Source organism: Wyeomyia smithii, chromosome 3, assembly GCF_029784165.1.
Source record: "Wyeomyia smithii strain HCP4-BCI-WySm-NY-G18 chromosome 3, ASM2978416v1, whole genome shotgun sequence".
Lineage (NCBI taxonomy): Eukaryota > Metazoa > Arthropoda > Insecta > Diptera > Culicidae > Wyeomyia > Wyeomyia smithii.
Genome location: NC_073696.1, coordinates 89,744,896 through 89,764,588, shown reverse-complemented (window position 1 = coordinate 89,764,588; position 19,693 = coordinate 89,744,896). Strand labels below are relative to the sequence as shown.

The window sequence follows — 19,693 nt, the reverse complement described above, 5'->3', positions numbered from 1 at the left end:
CACTGCTCAATTATTCATCTCACGACGCTCCCATATTCATCACACTGTTAATCATGAATGAATCACACTTTCATGAATGAACGTAGCCGCAAATCGTCGAAGTAGGTTACGTGCAAAATTGGCAACCTAGGTTACCAATGCAGTGCTGTCGATTTATGTCAATTATGTCGGAATAATTCAACATTTTCAGTATGATTTTGTCGTATTAAAAAAACTGATTTGGCAACTTTTGATTACCCAGTGCAACAATGTTTTTGCCTTGGCTTCTATGTATGTTTTTTTTCAAGTATTTTGACGCGAAAACAAATTCCCCTGAGTATGAACACATTTCACCGCCATTTTGAATTTTTGAGAAATCAGAAATTTTCGATGTTTTTTGACGCCATTTTTTGCATTGCTTAGTGAACATAGAGAATTGCATTACTGTTCTCATCGCCCTCGGGAGCGACAAAAAAGTGTGAAATCGAACGTTCTGCAGATTACGCACCCGTGGCATAGTGGTCGGAAAGGATTGAAATCAGGGTGAAATTATTACCTACTATGCATTGTCTCCTAGATGAACGATTGCAGAGAGTAGTATTTTGAGACACTCTTCCTTTGATATGAAGTTGGTACCTGATGTATTTTTTGAGAAATTTAGAAATTAATCTTAAAAAACAAGATTTACGGCTACTTATAGCATGTCGATGAAGAAAACCCACAAAAATCTCGAATTTCACGATCCAGATATATCAAACAAAGTTGAGATATGCGTAACGGCTTTTGATATTTAGGTAGTTCGAATTTTAATTTTATGAGTGGCGCTCCAAGCTAAAATTGAACGAGCGTGGGTATCGGCGGGGATATCATTTAAAACTCTACATAAAGTGGGAGTGCCAAGTATTTTATTATACTTATTTATTTTCATGGAACAACTCTATAAAGGATATCTGTAGTTGTTAGAATGCTAGAGTAAGACTTTATAATCATATTGACACTATTGTAACATTCATTACTACTGCTGTGTTCTGTTATAAATCACCTGGGTAGACAACGTGAAAATAGAGAAGTCATGAGTGCACAAGAAGCCTGCTTCCTCAAATAAGTTAAATGTATGACAACATTAATAATCCGAACATTCTGATGATATTTCACTGGCTTAAACCCTGCAGAAATGATTCTCGAAGAGGGCTGGCTCGATGCATTAAGTTGAAGAATTGACTTTTTTCCGACTATATGCAGTTTCAGACCACTGTGCGTGTTGAGTTATGAATCTTCCTCTAATATCAACTTCAGAATCTGATAGGATGTGGCTTAGTAACTGAGAAGCTAAAGAAAACTGCTTCCTCTTGAACTGAGAAAGAAAACAATCACACAATCAATATGAATAATTGAACAGTGATTTAAGTTTTGAGTCGAATATGGGAGCGTTGTGAATAAATGGTTTGTTCTACGAAATTCAGAATAAATTTACCTAAGTTAACTTTATTACCTTAACTGGGAGATTCTATAAAAGCATGTGAGCGTATTCTGTTTTATTTTTGTTCAATAATTTCGGAGAAATTTGATGTTTAATCCGCGCATTCCCCGCGTACGTCGACCTATTGAGATGAATAATGGAACAAATGATTGGTAAAAGGCTGGGCAATGCGTAGCAGCAGTACACCCGTACTAGTTGGCATAAAATAGACCCCAGTGTGGTCCATAGCATAATGCCCAGCAACTCCTATCTCTACCTCCACGTGGTACCGACTAGGATACGAGCAACCAAGAAAATATCTGTGAATCGATGGGAACTTGGTCCTATGCTGACAGGGAAGGGGGAGCTGTTCTCCTTGGAGAGGAGCTTGCCTGAGCGTCTGTTCCCCAGGTTAAGGGCGGCTCAAACAGCGACTGATTCGGAGCGGACGGCTGAACTATGAAATGCGGTGTCTCGCCAGCTACACCCAAGACGGCAGCCCCGTCGCGAGACTAGGCATCGCAGCCCTAGTAAGGCAGCATGCTAAAATAAACATATTACGAACAATTCAGAGAATGCTACGAACCGGAGTAATCGGTTTAGATCCAGGCAAACGAAAAAGGATAACGATTGAAAACTTGGCACCTTGATTGTATGAACTCTGCTCGAACCGGCACGCGCGGTAAAAACCGGAGAACGTGAACTCCGAGCGGCTGATTCGACCGCAAGCTCTTCTTCAAGTACCTTATCTACTACAGTGGCGGCAATAGACCGGAACGGGGCGTTGGTTCCGTGCTGCTAGGAAATCAAATGATGCATGTCATTAGGTGAAGGATTACTGATGACAGTCTATGCGTATTGAGGATCACGCGCAGGTTCTTGAATTATAGCCGTGTCATTGTGTACAAACGATAAAACCGAAGACATAGTAGAGGAGTTTTACGAGCTCCTGAAGAAAACGTATGGAGAGTACCCACAACACGACATTGACAATTCAGACGAGAAAAGATCATTCGTCCCGTTATTGGTAGGAAAGGCCTTTTCAGACGTCAAGTGGTTCCAAACATTGACGTATCGCTATCTCGTGATAGGCAAGATTCGCGCTCGGTTGTCCAACGTATTTAAACCAAGATCGGCGAGAAAGATACGTCTGGATATCCAGAGGTTATCAGCGGAAGGAGTTGCTGCAGAGAATAAGCATAGTTTACAGTTCCAAGCGAATTGAAAAATTTAACAAGTGAAAAAGCGTAAATTTTCGCTTGCGAAATCTGTCGTGAAAACCCGTCTGTGGAACACGCAGGTATTTCACCAGCCTGCAGTTTACAGTTTAAGTGAAGCGAAATTCACGAGTTTACACTCCGAGCGAAATGAAAATTGGCTGCAACTGACAGAATATGAACGCACGCAAGTTTCCGCTTGCTGCTGCTTTTTCACTACCGTTTGCATGCGTGAAAAAAGTAAACCTCAGTGAAAAAGATGAGATCCACATCCTTCGATTTCGCTGGATCAAATTTGTTTACAGTCCCAAGCGAAGTGAAATTTTTGCAGGTTGCATTTTTCACGAGCGTGAAAAAATGAACATTTTGTATAAGATTTTCACTTCGCTTGGAACTCTAAATAGGGCTATACTCGGAAAATTGATTGACGGAAAATTGAACGAGCAGTGGAAACACATCCATGATGCGGTCAACGAAACAGCGCTAGAAATGAATGGTTCGATGCTGAGTGTCTAGAGGTGACGGAAGAGAAGCAGCTAATCGTGTGACGCGTCAGATGTGGGAGAAATACCGGGAGGCAAGAGCTGCCGAAAAGAGGCTTCACAGCCGTAAGAAACGTGAACACTAAGATCGCGTTCTCGCGGAGGCGGAGAATTGCTTCACCAGGCACGACACGAGGAGATTCTACAGAACGATCAACGGAATCGGGAACCGGACCGTGCCAGTACCTGACAGTGATGGGAACCTGATTACTGATAAATCGCAGGTGGCCAGGCGTTGGAAGCAACATTTTAGAGTGGTGTTGAACGGTGAGGAAGGTGAGAGAGTTGTCGAGAGGAACGAGTAGACATTGGGAAGGACGAACAAGCTGTGGACCCGCCAACGTTGGTCGAGGTGAAGAATGCTTGCAAAGAGCTGAAGTACCATAAAGCCGCTGAGAGGGATGACTTACCGGCCGAACTTTTTAAAGTCGGGAATGAGCGGCTGAGTGGTGTAAATCACCAGATTATTCTTAGGGTATGGCCTGAGGAACAACTACCTACGGACTGGTTGGAAGGACTCATATGCCTTTTCTACAAGAGGGGACATAGACTCGACTGTAGTAATTATCGAGGCATAACCCTCCTCAATTTCGCTTAGAAAATTATTTCCCTTATCCTGTTCCAGCGACTGAGGCCGTTGCAGGAAGTCTTTGTTGGAGAATTCACATTCACATTCACATCATGCGTCAGGACAGCGGGCGAATTTTCGGACACGTTTGTGTGATGGTCTGAAGCAAGGTGACGGACTCTCGAACTTGCTGTTCAACATAGCTTTAGAAGGTGCAATACGAAGGGCAGGTGTGCAGAGGAGCGGCACCATCATCACGAAGTCCCACATGCTTCTAAGCTTCGCTGACGACATGGATATAAACTCCTTTCCCAAACTATGATCAAAATTTGTAACACACTAATGTTACAAATTTGATCAAAGTTCTCCGATACTAACGACGCTTCCGCTTTTCAGATTAACCGAACGACTGGTAATCCATCCCCAATCGGCAGTTTATCTCTGAGCATTTTTAATTAGGAACAATTATTCCGTGAAGCCTTCCTCGGTTTCGTTCTTTGTTCGTGTTCGTGTCTACGAATCGAAAGTGGCCGCCCCGGAAGTTCTTATATTAGTAAACCTTCCTTCCGCACCAGGTACTGGTACCAGCAGCAGCAGCACTAGGCTGAAGAGTCGAACTGCCCGATCAAACAAATTTACCAAACAATATTCACTGTGAGTTTAATTCAATTTTTGCCCTCCCAAACTACTGTTCAAACTACATCGTTGTACACGCAAATAATTCAATTTCTGCTTTCCGGGAAAAGTTTTGTTTGACCAACAAACAAATTGATGCTGTTACAATAGAGCAAGTTTCGCAAACATTTATTCAACTCGCATTATCGGGCAGTGGCTCGTTCGTGACATGTTATAATTCATCGGGCCGTGGAAACTTCCTCTTTCCTGTCGAGTGCAGAAATGACTGTTTGGTTCGGTGTAGGTGTGGAGGTGCCCAGGCCGGACGGATGGACAGAATATATCTTACTTGTTGAATGTCTACCAAAATTGATTGCTTTTTGTCAAGGTTGCTACCCCCATCAACGCAGAACCTGAGCTGTACAAAATACACTGAAGTCTGCGGCTTGGCTTGGTGGTGAGGAAGCAACAATGGAAGGTGAAAAATCGCACATAGCGGCGATAAAGCGCCCACATCAGTATCACACAAATGAAGGACATTTTTATGCCATTTTATGTAGAAAATTGTTTATTGCTGACTTTATTGTTTAACAAGCTGAAAGAAAACATTTTTATAGAACTACGTGCTTGTGAGCTTTGAAAAATAGCACGAATGTAGGTGTAGGTTCACAATAGCCGTTGTTTTTCTTCAGTCAAGCTTAACGTTTCAATTTTACTCTCGGATATGGTTGGCAATTGAGAAAAAATGCTCCTGGCTGATTTGCACAACTTAGACACTAATGTGTGGTAATAAAGGAGATTTATTTCAGCTGCTATTCGTATTTTACCGTAACATACAATGTGTGATGTCACGCGATAGCTACTTATTAGAACCGCAACGAACAGAATGGGCTCATGCATACTTAAATATTTTCTTTCCAAAAGAGTCAGTAGGTAGAAGAAAAACGATAACCCGGCAAATATGAAAAGGATGCATTATTAGATACAATTAATTTTAAGCTCCGATAGCGTGACTGACTTTTCAGAGGATATATTATCATGAAAAAGTAATAGTGTTATTGGGTATAGTTATTTATAACACACATGTTGGAGACAACAAAAGTCTTATGCATGGATAGGGGACTTTATCTAAAGGAAAAGGGATTCTGTTATGTTCGAGTGGTGAAACTTTTTCCCGACAATTAGATTTATGTTCTCGAAAAATGAACTGGCAAACAGAGTATCAAATGCGTTTCCACAAAAAATATTCTAAGATAACTAGAAAAAATAATATAAAAACACCCCAGATAACACCAGATCTCGACGTTCCATGCATGTCTAAGACATTTGGCTTCCAAAAAGAACTTTTGAGCACAATTTCTCAGCAAAATTCGAGTAGTTGATTTACATTCCACCCTAGTGAGCACCTGTAGTAAACATTAATAATAACGCTCGTAACGCTTGAACAAATTTTACAGTTAATACGCAGCACCTGGAATCTCGAATATCTCATTTAATACAGTAAGCAAACACAAGAAAAATCCCGCTGTCGCAATTGACATTGAGATATCCAACAATCTTAGTCGATTATTTCTTCCGCTACATATTCGAGCGCACATGAAACACACCAATTTCAGCAATAAAATAGGCAAATAACACTTTATATGTAAACATTGAGTGAAAAATTCAGACGCGCACAACATTAGCCGGGCTGCCCGAATCCCTTCACGGTTTTAACGGTATGGTTATTATCAATTTTCTAAAACAATAAAATAGCAATTTCGGGTACTGTTTTATCAATCGACTTCACCCCCGTTCTGAAATATTAATAAGGGTGTGAATTTTCAAAAACAAATTGTAATACTTTCTTCAGCTGCTTATCTGTCAATAAAATAGAAACCCTTTCTATGATTGAGTTTCCAGTTTTGGGTCGAAACTGATGTAAACCGGTGATGAAGGTGAAGACAAAATCGTACTTTCCGGGTCGGTGAATATTTAATGGGGCATTCCTTCTGAAGCAGACTACTTTGACGGACGGACGTCCGCATGTTCATGGCATTATCATGCAGATGCGGGGGTTTGTCCGCAGCAGAACCTGAACCGATTGAGAGAAAGGTTATCGAACATGGGCAGGAATGGAGTTTTGCTAACCAAAAGCAAAAGTGAACATTCGAAAGTTCTTTGCAAGGCTAATTCGGCCTAAATTGGGTTTGTGTTTCAATCAGTTCTAGCTTCCGACAAGGTGTTAATATGATAATTTATAAGTTGATGCATCATACCTCTAGCTCATACGAATAGCATGTAAATAGGTTGATGAAAGATTAAACAGAATGTTTGTATTAGTTCGAAACATTTTATAGTTTTGGGCAAATTCAGAATTTTAAAGCAACATATTTTGATAATGATGATGTAATTTCATATCTCGACTAAGTGCACCTCCACTCAATTGCATTGTCAGGAGTTCTGCATCCGTTCCGTCACTGTTGGTTGGTGTGCGGTTATACTGTTTGCTAGGTAAGTGAAACCACGTTCATTCGCCAACTCACACTCACAATTCAACCAGGAAAATATCGTTGGCTTCTCTGACGATACTGTAGCCATCATGAAACAAGAGAGGAGCCCACGTGTTGTTGATGTTGCAGTCTGCCAAGTAGCAATGGTCATAACTATAGTGATAGATGTTATAGAAGATAGGCAGGGGGTCGAACATAAACTTTCACTGGTTATCTAATAAACAGAACATAAAATAGACTGCAAATAATATGCCTGCTGAATCCCTAAAAATCAGCTTTGCATCAGCCGCTTTGGGTTAACGCTAAGTCAACATTTCTATTGAGGTCCCGATTTACATATAAGTTACATAAGCTTTATGGATCGTGAACATCCGTCAAACAACTTCTGACGCAAAGTGCTTATCACACCCCACTGTAGATTCTTTAACAACAGAATCAAGATCTTGTGTGGTTACCGTGAGTGAGAGTAGAAAGAACAAACAAACTACAACGAGAGTTTCGTGTGCAATCAATCTCACTCCATAAAATTATAAATTCAGTTCGAAATAATACAGTTTTCACAGATAAACAGAGTCCCTATTTCGTACGTAACGAAACTCAAATTCTCTGTATCTCCTAGCTACAGTTAATAGCTTTCATATTACTTATATAATTTCGCGCTGCTAGCAACGTTAGACCGCGAATATCAGCCGGCGAACACTCGCTAACAACTTTTAACCGTCTTTTCCGTCTCTGCCGGAAGAACTGCTATTCTACACCGGAGGCAGCCATAAAACAGCGAATGATTGGCACGTTTTAAAGATTTCAGCTAGCAAGTGGGAGTTTGTGTTTTACTGCCAGCGAGATGGTGAATATACACTCTATTTGTCGTGAAAAGACGTTTCATATCGTACTAGATGCCAGGTATAAAATAACCAGATTATATTTTCGCAATTTATCAGAATAAATTAGCTTCTACACCTGTGGGCCGCACCGATGCTAGAGGGGATAACTAGTGCTAAAGTTTATTGCCGGGGCACAGTTGCGGCTTTATGGGTCTCTGAGGTAACGCAAATTTTCCAGGTCAACTATCAGTTATGAACTCAAATCAGATGCAACGATACGAGAATCGATATGCTTTTGTAAAGAACGCTGACGCTTTCAAATGCTATTTTATTGATAGTTATAGCGATAATATTTTTTTCGGCAAATAGGATTTTAAATAGAAAAGTGTCGTGAATTGTCTGCTGCATGATTAGAGTTCAACATCGCTTCAACAACCAATTAACAAAACAAGCAATCTTATTTGTGAACCTAGTTTAATTTGCTCGTTTATTTCGATGAAACTTAGTTAGGTTAAAATTATAGATACAGGTCGGACTCGATTATCCGGAACATCAAAATTTTTTTCATTCCGGATAATCGAGTTTTCCGGATAATCAAATCACACAAAAACTACTGAAATTTTGCGATTAACGAAGATAAAATAAATATTTCTTTTCGTTATTTTACTTGTATGATGCAGTGGCGTAACCAGAAGTTATATCTGAGGCGAAAAGGGGTAAAATCATGAGAAGCAAAAAAAAAAAATTGGACATTGATTATTTTCACTTAATTCGAACATGTCCCAAACATGCCGGAAGTGACTTAAATGATAGCAAATATGCCAGAAGGGATGGTAAAGGCAAAATTATGGAATAAAAATTGAAAACGGACACCAAAAAAATAAAATTCCGAATAATCGAGTCTAAAATTCCGGATAATCGAATTCCGGATAATCGAGTTTCCGGATAATCGAGTCTCCGGATAATCGAGTCCGACCTGTGTTCTTTAAATTTTACTAGTGGTAATCTTTAACCTAGTAATTGAAAAAATTAACACATAACTACTAATGAGCATCAGCAAGTAAAATGTTTTAATTTTTTTTTAATTGTCAAACAAAATTTGACTACTAGTATTTTTTGTGAACTACGTCTCTCAGGAAGTTTTGCTACATAGGGATGTAAAACTAAAATCTAAAAACGGAAAAAGGGAAAAAGGGAAAAATATGTCCAACTTCAAATGCCAATAGATCGTTTTTTTAAATAGATTTCCTTCGTTCTTGCAGCAATCGATTTAAAGTCTTCTATGCATTCACCCAAATGCAAAAAATTGTAATTTTACTATTCGACCTTTTGTACCAATGAAAACTGTCAAGCCTTGTTGAAACGCGGAATTCGACCTATAATTAATTGCTCGCTTAGTGCTTACTTTCCCAAGAATGGTTGACAGAATTATAGATCTAGCAAATCGGTAATGTACTATTTGGCCTATAAAAAACCTGCTTCTGCCTAAACTAGTCATATTAGTTCTGGACAGCGACTAGGACAGTCCCTACTTACCAGCAGCAGCAGTGGCAGTGGGTAGCAACAGTGGTAGATGCAGCGGGTATAAGCAGCGATAGTGGCAGCACCAGATGCGGTAGGCGCAGTGGCACTTACTCTATTTAAAATTACCTTTGTGTGGTAGTAAAACCACAAGATTTGCACGCAAGCTTTGTGATTTTCAATCACAACAGAATTTTGGTTTGTTTTATTAAAGTGATGTCTTTGAAAAAGTTGTAGATGGTAGTTTTGTCGTTCCAAAAATATATACACTGTTCGAAAGAATTTTTTTGAGCAAAAATATGTAAATAATATATCGCAAAATTTTCATTCACATATAGAGTTCAGCGAGTGATTATTGCAGCTTATAGAGCTCTGAATGCATACAAAAACTGTCTAAAACAAGTTTTAGGGAACTGATAGTTACTTATTTCAGCAGGCTATAGCTGTGATAGCTCTTGCCATATCAAGAATTTTCTTCTGCTCCTATCATGGGTTACTCATCGCCAATTGCATAGACTTCAGACTGACAGGTCCACTCCAACCTGGTCAAGTCATCTGTCGCGTTGGGCCCTTTTATTTCTGGTGCCGGTGGGGTTCTTGAAGAGAAACGATTTCATCACTCTATCGTCCGGCATCTTTGCTACATGTCTAGTCCAACGCGATAGGCATCGCAGCCTCCTGGCAAGGATTCCACATTTTTGAAGCAAAAATCACAGGAGGGTTGTGTGCAAAGCCACGACTGCAAGGTTAAAGTAGAATACTTTTACACAGCTATGCCTACGGCTGTACATTAACCTACGGCCGGCGAATCGGTTCGCGCCGCTTTTCGCGAACTATTTCGTTAAATTTCCCCGCTTTTCTACGGATTTCCCATAGAAATGTTTTTCCCTAGAAGTGAACAAATCCGTAGATCTGCAAGCCTGGGCCTAATGCGCACGGCCAACACAATAGAAAGGTGTTTTCACATTGAAAATTAGACACGGCTTTACTGGAGTAAAAATTGGCATCTACCGCTAATACCGCTGCTATCGTACGAAAGCGCGTCGTTTCATGTGGGGAATAATATCAACAACGGAAAATGACGCGCGTCTAAGAACACCCGAACTGTTTCGCCATGCCGCTTCCATTTACTTCCTTATAACATCGGCCTTAGGGAAGTACCGGCTGCACCTACCGCTGCTACTGGTACCCAAAGATATTAACTCTTCAAATTAAGTGTTTTATTTGTCCTCAAAAGAACAATTGTTCAATTCCATATCGGATGTGATGCAATCGCATCTGTGTAATATTACCGACAGTAATATTCTTCTGAACAAAATGATCCAACTTTTCCATTAGAGGAAGTGCCGGCTGATGTACGGCAAAAATCTCGCCCGATCGCTCGCGTTGGCGTTCAGCCTGGCAGAGGCCTGAGACGTGGTGACCAACCACAGGGCAAGTGATTTGTTTAATTTAAAGGTAGCCACAGGTGCAACCCGCTGCTATCTTCTGTTACTGCTGAGTGCTGATATCCACTGCTACTGCTGTCAACGTTGTGGACGGTCCATCCAGCTCACTTTCTGATTAATGAATGTAGCTAGTTTTCCCAGAAACACTCTTTTATAGCCGAAGGGTGCTACGAAATAGGCCACGCCTTTCAGTTCAGTTTTTCTATTCCCTAATGTTCTTCAGCCGAATTATTCCACAATTCGCATATGATTTGAATGCGTTCTAACACGGCAGTTTATTATTCAAAGTCGGTTATGCTGATCGCAGCCTTTGCGCTGCCCCTACAGTGGGGGGTTTACTAAATAAAGTGAAAATTAGACAACTACAACAGAATTTGATTGCATCCCACACAGAATGTCTGCTTGTGTTGATGCTAGAAAATTATTACCCTTCAATTATTTTTTATTTGCCTTGAAAAAAGCATTTTGCGGTTCAAAATCGGTTGCTAATTACAACCTTTGAGCTGTCCTAACATTGGGGGAATTAAGATACACGGACAACATGCACTGTGGAAGCTATTTCACATTCAGTAGATTCGACGGTCGCGGCAGATTTAAATTGCTAGGATCCAACACAGAATGCTTGCTTGCGTTGACAAAAATTATTAACTTTCAATGACTTGTTTATTTGCCTTGAAAAAGGCATTTTGATTTCCAAAATTGGATTTCCTGATGGCAATCTTCAGACACACGCTGAGAAAAACCGCGCTGCTCCTGAGACGTGGTGACCAACCACAGGGCTAGTGCTGCTGCTAAGGAAGGACGACTGCTGTTGTCGCTGTCTAGAACTATTATGAGCGGCTCCGGCTGAAACAGGCTCTTATATAGGCCAAATAGCATGTTTTCAATTGCAAGGTATATGATCCTGTCGACCGTGCTTGGGAAGCAAGCATATAACGACCAATCAGAGGTCGAATTTTTCGTTTTGACAAGGCTTGACTATTTTCAATAGTACAATAGTGTGAATAATAAAATTACAATTATCTTATTTTGGGAAGAATCTTAGAAGATTTTCCAATCTATTGCTGCAAGAACGAAGGAGAAATCCATCGAATACTAACCGATTTATTAGCATTTGAAATTGGACATTTTTTTCATTTTTTTCGGTTTTAGATTTTCATTTCACATCCCTATGTAGCCGAACTGGCTGAGAGAAGTATTCTACTTCAAAAAATAAAACTAAACATCTCACGCTGTCATTCAAATCACGATGAACAGTTTGCTTTTAGAAGAGTTCGATTAGGGGACATCCAGACATTATGTAACGCAAAGAAACTAATTTTTTGACCTCCCCTCCACAAACTGATTGTTTGAAAATACCCTTCTCCTTCTCTTAAGTTAATGGATGCCGTCAGATAAGTTTCTTTCCCGTCTGGTGTTCATTGGTTCATTTCAAATGAAACTGATAACTGTTTCAATTGACGGAATGACTGACTATCAGTGATGGCATGAACTCATGCAAAGTTGAACTGAGTAACACTTCTCCAGATTTGAATTCAATTTGAATCTGCTTTCTCTCGATAGTTTGAGTTTTTTTTGCACCGCAAACTCCGATCGATTGAGTTTAAATGCGTGCAATGCATGCAGTGCACGATGTATTCAACGATGCAGGCGATGATGTAACGCGATGAGTTTTGTTTTTAGATCGAATTCATGCTTTCAAAGGACAGTGCAACAAACTGTTGCAGCAGACGCGGCGCGAATTTCATCGCAATTCGATTTTTATGCAATTGTTGTTGTGCAGGATTCAAACTCAAATCTAACTCAAGTGTACTGCACTGTTAGTGGGTTTACGTGCAAACCGAAATTAAATGTGCATGCAAGTTTTAAAACTCACTTGGATACGAGTGCAATGTCACACTGCCTACTCTGATGACTATTCCTACCCTTCAGCGGGTCATTTGAAGTTAGCAGCGCATCACGTCATTTGATAATATTTTTGTTCTTCGCGAGTAGCATCACGGTTTCAAGTCCATAAAGAACTTCTGTCGTCAGATTCTTGCGGCAACGTATGCTCCTAGATCGGTATGCCTCACGACGGACAAAATAGGCCTTACTTCCAGCATGAGTGCGTCCAAATGCGTTTTGTGATATTTGGATCGCCTTACTTGTGTTATTGTCGGCTGTAATCATGGTTCCGAACTCATCTACCACTTAGAGTTCATCGCCGTTCATGATCACCGCCCGTGGGAGGCAAGTGTTGGTTTCTCTTGAGCATCTTTTTATGATATACAGGGTGACAAAAAAGTCCGGTCACACAGGAAAATCTCAATATTTCGAAGAATAAGAAGAAAATCTGAATCTGGCTTTCATAGCTTTATTCAGTAACTCATAAAGATACTTCACAGACGATATCTCGGAATTACACTACCTTTCTCTGATCGAACCAGCTTCAGACGTCTCGGAAAGTCGTCGCAAGCGGCGCGCACGTGCTCCATCGGCATCTCGTCCCAGATTTTCGTGATAACTCGCTTGAATTGCTCCAAATTTGTTATTTTATAGTCGTTCAGCTTCGACATCATGTATCCCGCAATACTGCTGGAAGCAGTAGTAATCGTCTTCAAACAATAGTTCAGCTTGAGGCAGAACATTTTTATTCAAAACCGTGTCCAGGTAGTACGCTGCGTTGATTTTGACCCCTTTATCGATAAAAATAAGAAGCAGTTTACCTCTCTTGCAAATAGCTCCCCTAACCTTCACTGACGTCTTATTTTGGAACCGGAAAACGTTCAGCTTGTCCGAAGGAGCTTGCTGGAGGCTCACACTCCAAACTCGATCATTTTGGCGATTGACTGTTTGCTCAAAAACGAACAGCTTCTCGTCCGGAAAAATAATCTCGTCATCTGCGCGCCAACCGAGCAACTCCCGCGACCGTTGGTACCTCTTGTCCTTTGTAGCTTTGGTAACCCCATGAACCACCTGTTTTTTGTACGGTGTAAGTTTTAAATCCTTGCGCAGAATCAGGCGGATTGATTCTCGGTTCATTTTAAGGTTCCTGGCCAGCTTCCGTGCAGATTGGGCGGGATTCCGGCGAATCCGGTCTCGTATAATCTTTTTCAGCCTTGGAGTTCTCACAAACCTTGGTCGTCCAGATCGTGCCTTGTCCTCGGTGCTTCCGGTCTCTAGGTACCGATTTATGGTCCGGTACACGAATTTCCGGTTGATTCCGAGCGGTTTTAGGTGTTTGAATATGTGTCCGGGTTTGTACCCTTTCACATATTCAGCGATAACAGCTGCTCTTAAATCCGCCATGGCTCACAACTCAATGTAAACAAAATGCTCAGAAACGAAACTCTGCCACTTTGGGCAGCAAAGTTAACCCTTTCATTTGACATATAGATGGCACCAGAGATGCAACGTGTAGGCTACAGGCGACCCCAAAAAAATGTGACCGGACTTTTTTGTCACCGTGTAATTGGCTTCCTACGTCCTACGAAGTCATCGGCGAAGTTTATAAGTTTATGAGTACCTTTGCTGAAATTCGTGTCCCTCGTTTCAATGTCCGCTCATCAGGAAAGTAGGAAAATTGTTCTCCTTGTCTCAATTCTCTGCACTCTTCGAAGGTATTTGGGAGACCGTGGTAGCTTTTATCAGTAGTGACCAGGAAAACCGTAGCGATGCATTATTGGTTTTAGCTGGGTTCGATCGACTATGTCATACGCTGCCTTGAGGTCTACAAAGACGTGACGTGTAGGCACGACGAAAGTACTTCCGACATTTCTGAAGGATCTGCCGGAGGATGGAGTGCTTGCGTTTAATCCACTTGATTCATTGCCACTTATGACCAACTTTAATTTAATTTATTCATTTCGTCAATCAGAAGTAGACAATATACAATATTCTAATATTCTAATACAATGTTTACTTACAAACTATTTTTTTTAAATAAGCGTTGCGATTGCGTATTGAGCTAGAAAAGTGTTTAAGTTCATGCCGAGACATTGTAAAGTCAATGGTTTCGCAGTATTGATTGTAAGTGGCTATCATACTATTCAAGGGTCCGAATTTTGCATAATTTGTGCGGAAATGATTGGTGGCAAACGTGTTTCGATTTCGAAGTTGTCTAAGAGGTGCGTAGAAATTTAGCTTAGATAAAAGTGTAGCTGAATCAATGCGCTGCGAAACGATGTCGTTTACAAATGACACTATTGCGAATTCACGACGCTCTTTCAATGATTGTATGTTTATGAGCATGCAACGAGCTTCATATGATGGAAGAGGAAATGATGTCCAATATAATTCACGAAGAGCATACAATAGAAATTGCTTTTGTACCGATTCTATTCTTTCTTCGTGTGTGATTGTATAGGGTGACCATACAATGCTGCAGTATTCCAGCATCGATCTTACATAGGCTATACATAATGTTTTGATGGTATACGGATGCTGAAAGTTGTAACAAAAGCGCTTTATAAATCCTAGCATGTTATTAGCTTTGTGGATTATTGTGTTGTAGTGGTCAATGAAGGTTAGTTTAGAGTCTAAGACAACTCCTAAGTCCCTAACTCTTTCACAATTTGCTACAGTTTGGTTTCCTAATGATATTGTAATGTTTGGTGTTGTTCTTTTTCGACAGAATGATATGTGGTTGCATTTTTTTACATTTAACTCTAGTAAGCTTTTTTTACACCATGTGTAGAATATGTATATTTCATTCTGGAATGCATTGATGTCTTCTTCATTTCTTATTTCCAAAAAGAGCTTCATATCGTCGGCATAAATTAACACTTTTAGTTTTTTGAGAATAAAGGAAATGTCGTTAACGTACAAGATGAAAAGAAGAGGTCCTAAATGAGAGCCTTGGGGGACACCAGAAGTGACTAGAATCGGATTTGAGTTTTGTCCGTTAAATTTAACTATTTGTTGGCGATTGGTTAAATATGATTCGAGCCACTTCAGGAGTTCTGGCTCAAGTCCCGTTTTTTGCAATTTGAAAAGTAGCATTGGTATGTCTATGCGATCAAATGCCTTACTGAAATCTGTGTAAAGAGCTTCTACATGGTTTCCATTATCCATTGCATTCAATGAATAATTTATAAATTCAAGTAAATTGGTCGATGTTGAACGGCCCTTGAAGAAGCCATGTTGCTTCTCAGTTATTCGGTTTTTAATTTGGGAAAATAGTTTTTCATTTACAATTGCTTCGAATAGTTTAGGAACGCAAGAAATTAGGGCTATTCCACGATAATTACGTATGTCAGATTTCCGGCCTGATTTGAAATTATGCACTAGAAACGAGCTTTTCCATTTTGATGGGAAGCATCCATATTCCAATGACATGTTGAAGAGCCAGAACAATGGAGCTGTAAGTTCCGTTGCAAGATTTTTCATAAATACTGGCGGAATTCCGTCAGGTCCAGGACCTTTAGAGGCATCTAAGCTATTCAACGCCTGAAAAATATCCTGCACATGAATTTGGTTTACACCAATATCCCTCGAGAAGTTTGGATAAAATTCAAAATAATCGTGGTCGCGATCCTCTTCAGAAAATGTTGTATAGATTTCTTGGAAAAATTTCGCAAAAAGATTGCAAATCCTTTCAGAGTTATCCCTGACATTTTCGTCAAGATGCATTATAGAGGGAAAATTGGCAGATTTTAATTTAGTTTTCACGTAACTATAGAAGTTCTTCGGACAGGATTTTATTTCAAATTCAGTTTTTGCATTATATTTATCAAACGCATTACCGATGGCAAGATTCAGTTGATCACATATATCCAAACAGATTGCTAAATTTTCACTACTGTTGTGTCTTTTATAGATTTTATGTGCTTTTTGTTTACGGTTTTTCAAATTTTTGATATGACTATTATACCAGACAGGATTTTTTGTATTTCCAGTACGTCTCCTTTTCTTCAGAGGTATTTCCTGTTTAATTATATTAAATAAAATTTCATAAAAAGTATCCACCGCCACGTCAACATTTCCTCTATTCTTTAGAATGAATTGCCAGTTAACATTGTTTAATCTATTGCAAATATTTTCATAATTTGCCTTTCCATATTCAAAGACTTCCTCGTATTCATAGTCGTTGGGTTTTTGGTGCGCATGTATAATATGTATATGTTCCATAGAGGATTCAATGATTCAGTCACACAGAAATCATCATAAATGTTTGTAAATAAAAAGCCTAAGTAACAGTTCTGATGATTTTTGATGTGGTCGATTTGGTTCAATCCGAAATTTGCGGTTTTGTCAAAATAAGTTGCAGTGTTTCATTGTCCCCAACGACTGGAAGAAGAATACATTCATTTTCTGAGTCCTTCATGAAATCTGCATGGCGTTGATTAAAGTCTCCATAAATATGGATTTTAGCTTCGGGAGGAAGTTGTGACAAAATTTGTTCAGTAATTTGGAAGGAGGTTTCATAAGTGGTTTTGTGAGCCTGGTCAGGAGGAAAATACACTGAGGCAAACACGTGTATTTCACCTGCTATGTGGGATTTAACCCAAACATGCTCAAATTCCCTAACTTTTGTTGTTTTGATAGTTTCGGAACTATAGTTAGACGAAACAGCTATCAATACTCCGCCGCCTGACATCTTTTGGGACTCAACAAAATTCCTATCATCTCTGAATACATTATAGGCGCTACCAAAAATTTCTTCACTTTTTATACTTTCATCTCAGCTGGTTTCAGTAGCCAGAATAATAGAAAAGGATGCACTAAGTAAATTTTTATAAATTTCCTTCATTTTTGCAGGGCTTCTCATGCGATTGAAATTTTGACAATAAATCAAAATTTCATTCGCATTCTGTTTCAGTGAAGAAATTTTGGGAAGTAGGTCGATTGACTGAGAATTGTTTACCTCTTTCTCATCGAAAGGAGTCATTATTTCCGAAAAATCGGTCTATAAAATTTGTCGGCACTTTCCCTTGCGCGTTGCAGGGATTGAATCCTTTGGTTGTTCAAGTGTCTACTATAAGAATTAAGGTCTTCGGAAGCCGCTCGTTTCGGTACGCCGAATTCTTCATGTACCTCGAAGAAAAATTTCCTGAGCTCCTCCGCAGCTACTGGTAGTCCCTCTGATGCCAAAGTAATTTGTATGCTGGTTTTTGTCATACCGTCGTAGCAAACCGTTGGGTCTTTGTCATGCATGTACGCAAGGTAAAGACGTACAAGGTGCATAATTTTTAGATCTCGTAAACGCGCCTTCACTGACATCCAGTCGACTGACATACAGTCGTTAGATAATTTTTATGTCGGCACATTTACTGAGCACAATGTTTCTTTAGTTTTAGAGTTTTTTTTTAATTACAAATCAACTTCTAGTGGAAAATTCAAATACAAAAATCATTCTGTTCAACTTTCCGAATGCATCTTAAAAAGCTCGCAAATCGTTACTTTCACATTGCTGGAGATAATTTTTCAACTTTCGTGTAATTGATGCTTATGAACTAAAATTGTTCTAAAAACGAATCGATTTTATTTTGGTTCAGCTATACCCGATTGAGGTCTTACAGCAAAATGGCCCGTGAAATGTGAGAGAAATTTGATTACCCTTACGGTTAGACGTCGTCGTTGAATATCTGGTATTATAATGATCTGTTAGTTCAACCAACTTTCACATGTTTCATTATATAAACTAAATAAAAGTTTTCAAAAGTACAACTAATTGTTGTGGTGTGGTATTTAAAGCAATTAGTGTTACACCACAACAAAGGCAGCCGAGTTTCGTGAAGAGGGACCACGTGTTAAAATTTGCAAACTTTTCGTTGCTAAACTTAGAATAATCAAACCCATCCAGCACAGCTTATGCTAATGTGATTGAATAGGAAAGAGAGAAAGATTTTAAATTGGTTTTCGTGCTGCTAGAATCAAGCCGTGCGGCTGTCGAACGAAGAGTCGCCACCCCTATCGCGGTTTAGGGTGCACAGTGGAAACACGAATCTTACGTTTTCATATCTTGTTGCATACTCTGATTTCTAATATATTATGTTTCCTGGTATTCGAGCAAAATTTTCGCAGATTTTGGTAATTTTAATAGAGTGGAAGGTTTTGAAATTGGAAAGTAATTGAATATAATAATTCCCGATTGAGCCGATCGAACTTTCCCCAACTGTCGGGTGCACAATCAATATTTTTCCCCGCTGAAAGCAACTCATCCTGTTACGAGCAGTGGGCTTTCGCAGTTAGAATTATCATCGTTATGGCTTTCATCGTCGTCGTTAGATGTGGTACGAAATGTATGCTTTCAAGCACCACACCATTACATGGAAGATTGGCGAAGAAATTCAATCAGTTTTCTATTATCGACGACAGGAAAATCTGCCAAGTTGCTAACCTGTTCGAAATTGGGAACGTAATTCTATGGACGAACAGCAGGGAAATTCGCTAAAATTAAACACGATTACTGCGTGGAAGACAATTTGCGAGTGAGGTGGATGTTGGAATGAGTGGCACATTGCTGACTTATGGTGCGAGCTTCGAGTGATACACTCTAAAAAATAGGCACGTAAAATCCACCTGAAAAATCACGTAAGTGACTGACCTTCAGAAAATCTGCCGTTTTACGTGACATTAGTAACTTTCACCTAAATTTCACGTACGATTCACTGTTTATTCACGTAAATCGGTTAAATTATAATGTAAATATTTGGAGCGCGTTGGTATTTGGGTTTTGACTTTGTTAGTGTTAGTGCGACTGTGGTGTGACGTTTCCGACAACGGAATTTACGTGAATTTTAAGTATGCAAAAAAAGTCAATATGGCATCCAAAGAACTCTTGAAATGCTTCAGCTAATTTTATATTGGAAAACACGCAATGTAAGTAGCCAGAATAATATTTAGATTAACAGAGGAAACATATACATTTTTCAAATTTTCAGTTGGTGAATTTTTTCCGGACGATTAGAATGGTCAACGGTCATTTTCGAGCGAAACAACTCCTGCCGGTTGAAAGGTCGACATCTTTCCGGTCATTCCTGTTTTTTTCGTGTCGGAATCGCGATTTTAAACAAGTAATTATTTTTTAATATTTGGAAATAAA

At 39.6% G+C, this 19,693-nt stretch overlaps 1 protein-coding gene across 10 annotated transcripts in view; it reads left to right on the top strand.

Annotated features, from left to right (window-relative positions):
• LOC129732802 (probable G-protein coupled receptor CG31760) overlaps positions 1-19,693 on the top strand; it is a 177,562-nt gene that overhangs the window by 42,588 nt on the left and 115,281 nt on the right. The window lies entirely within an intron of this gene.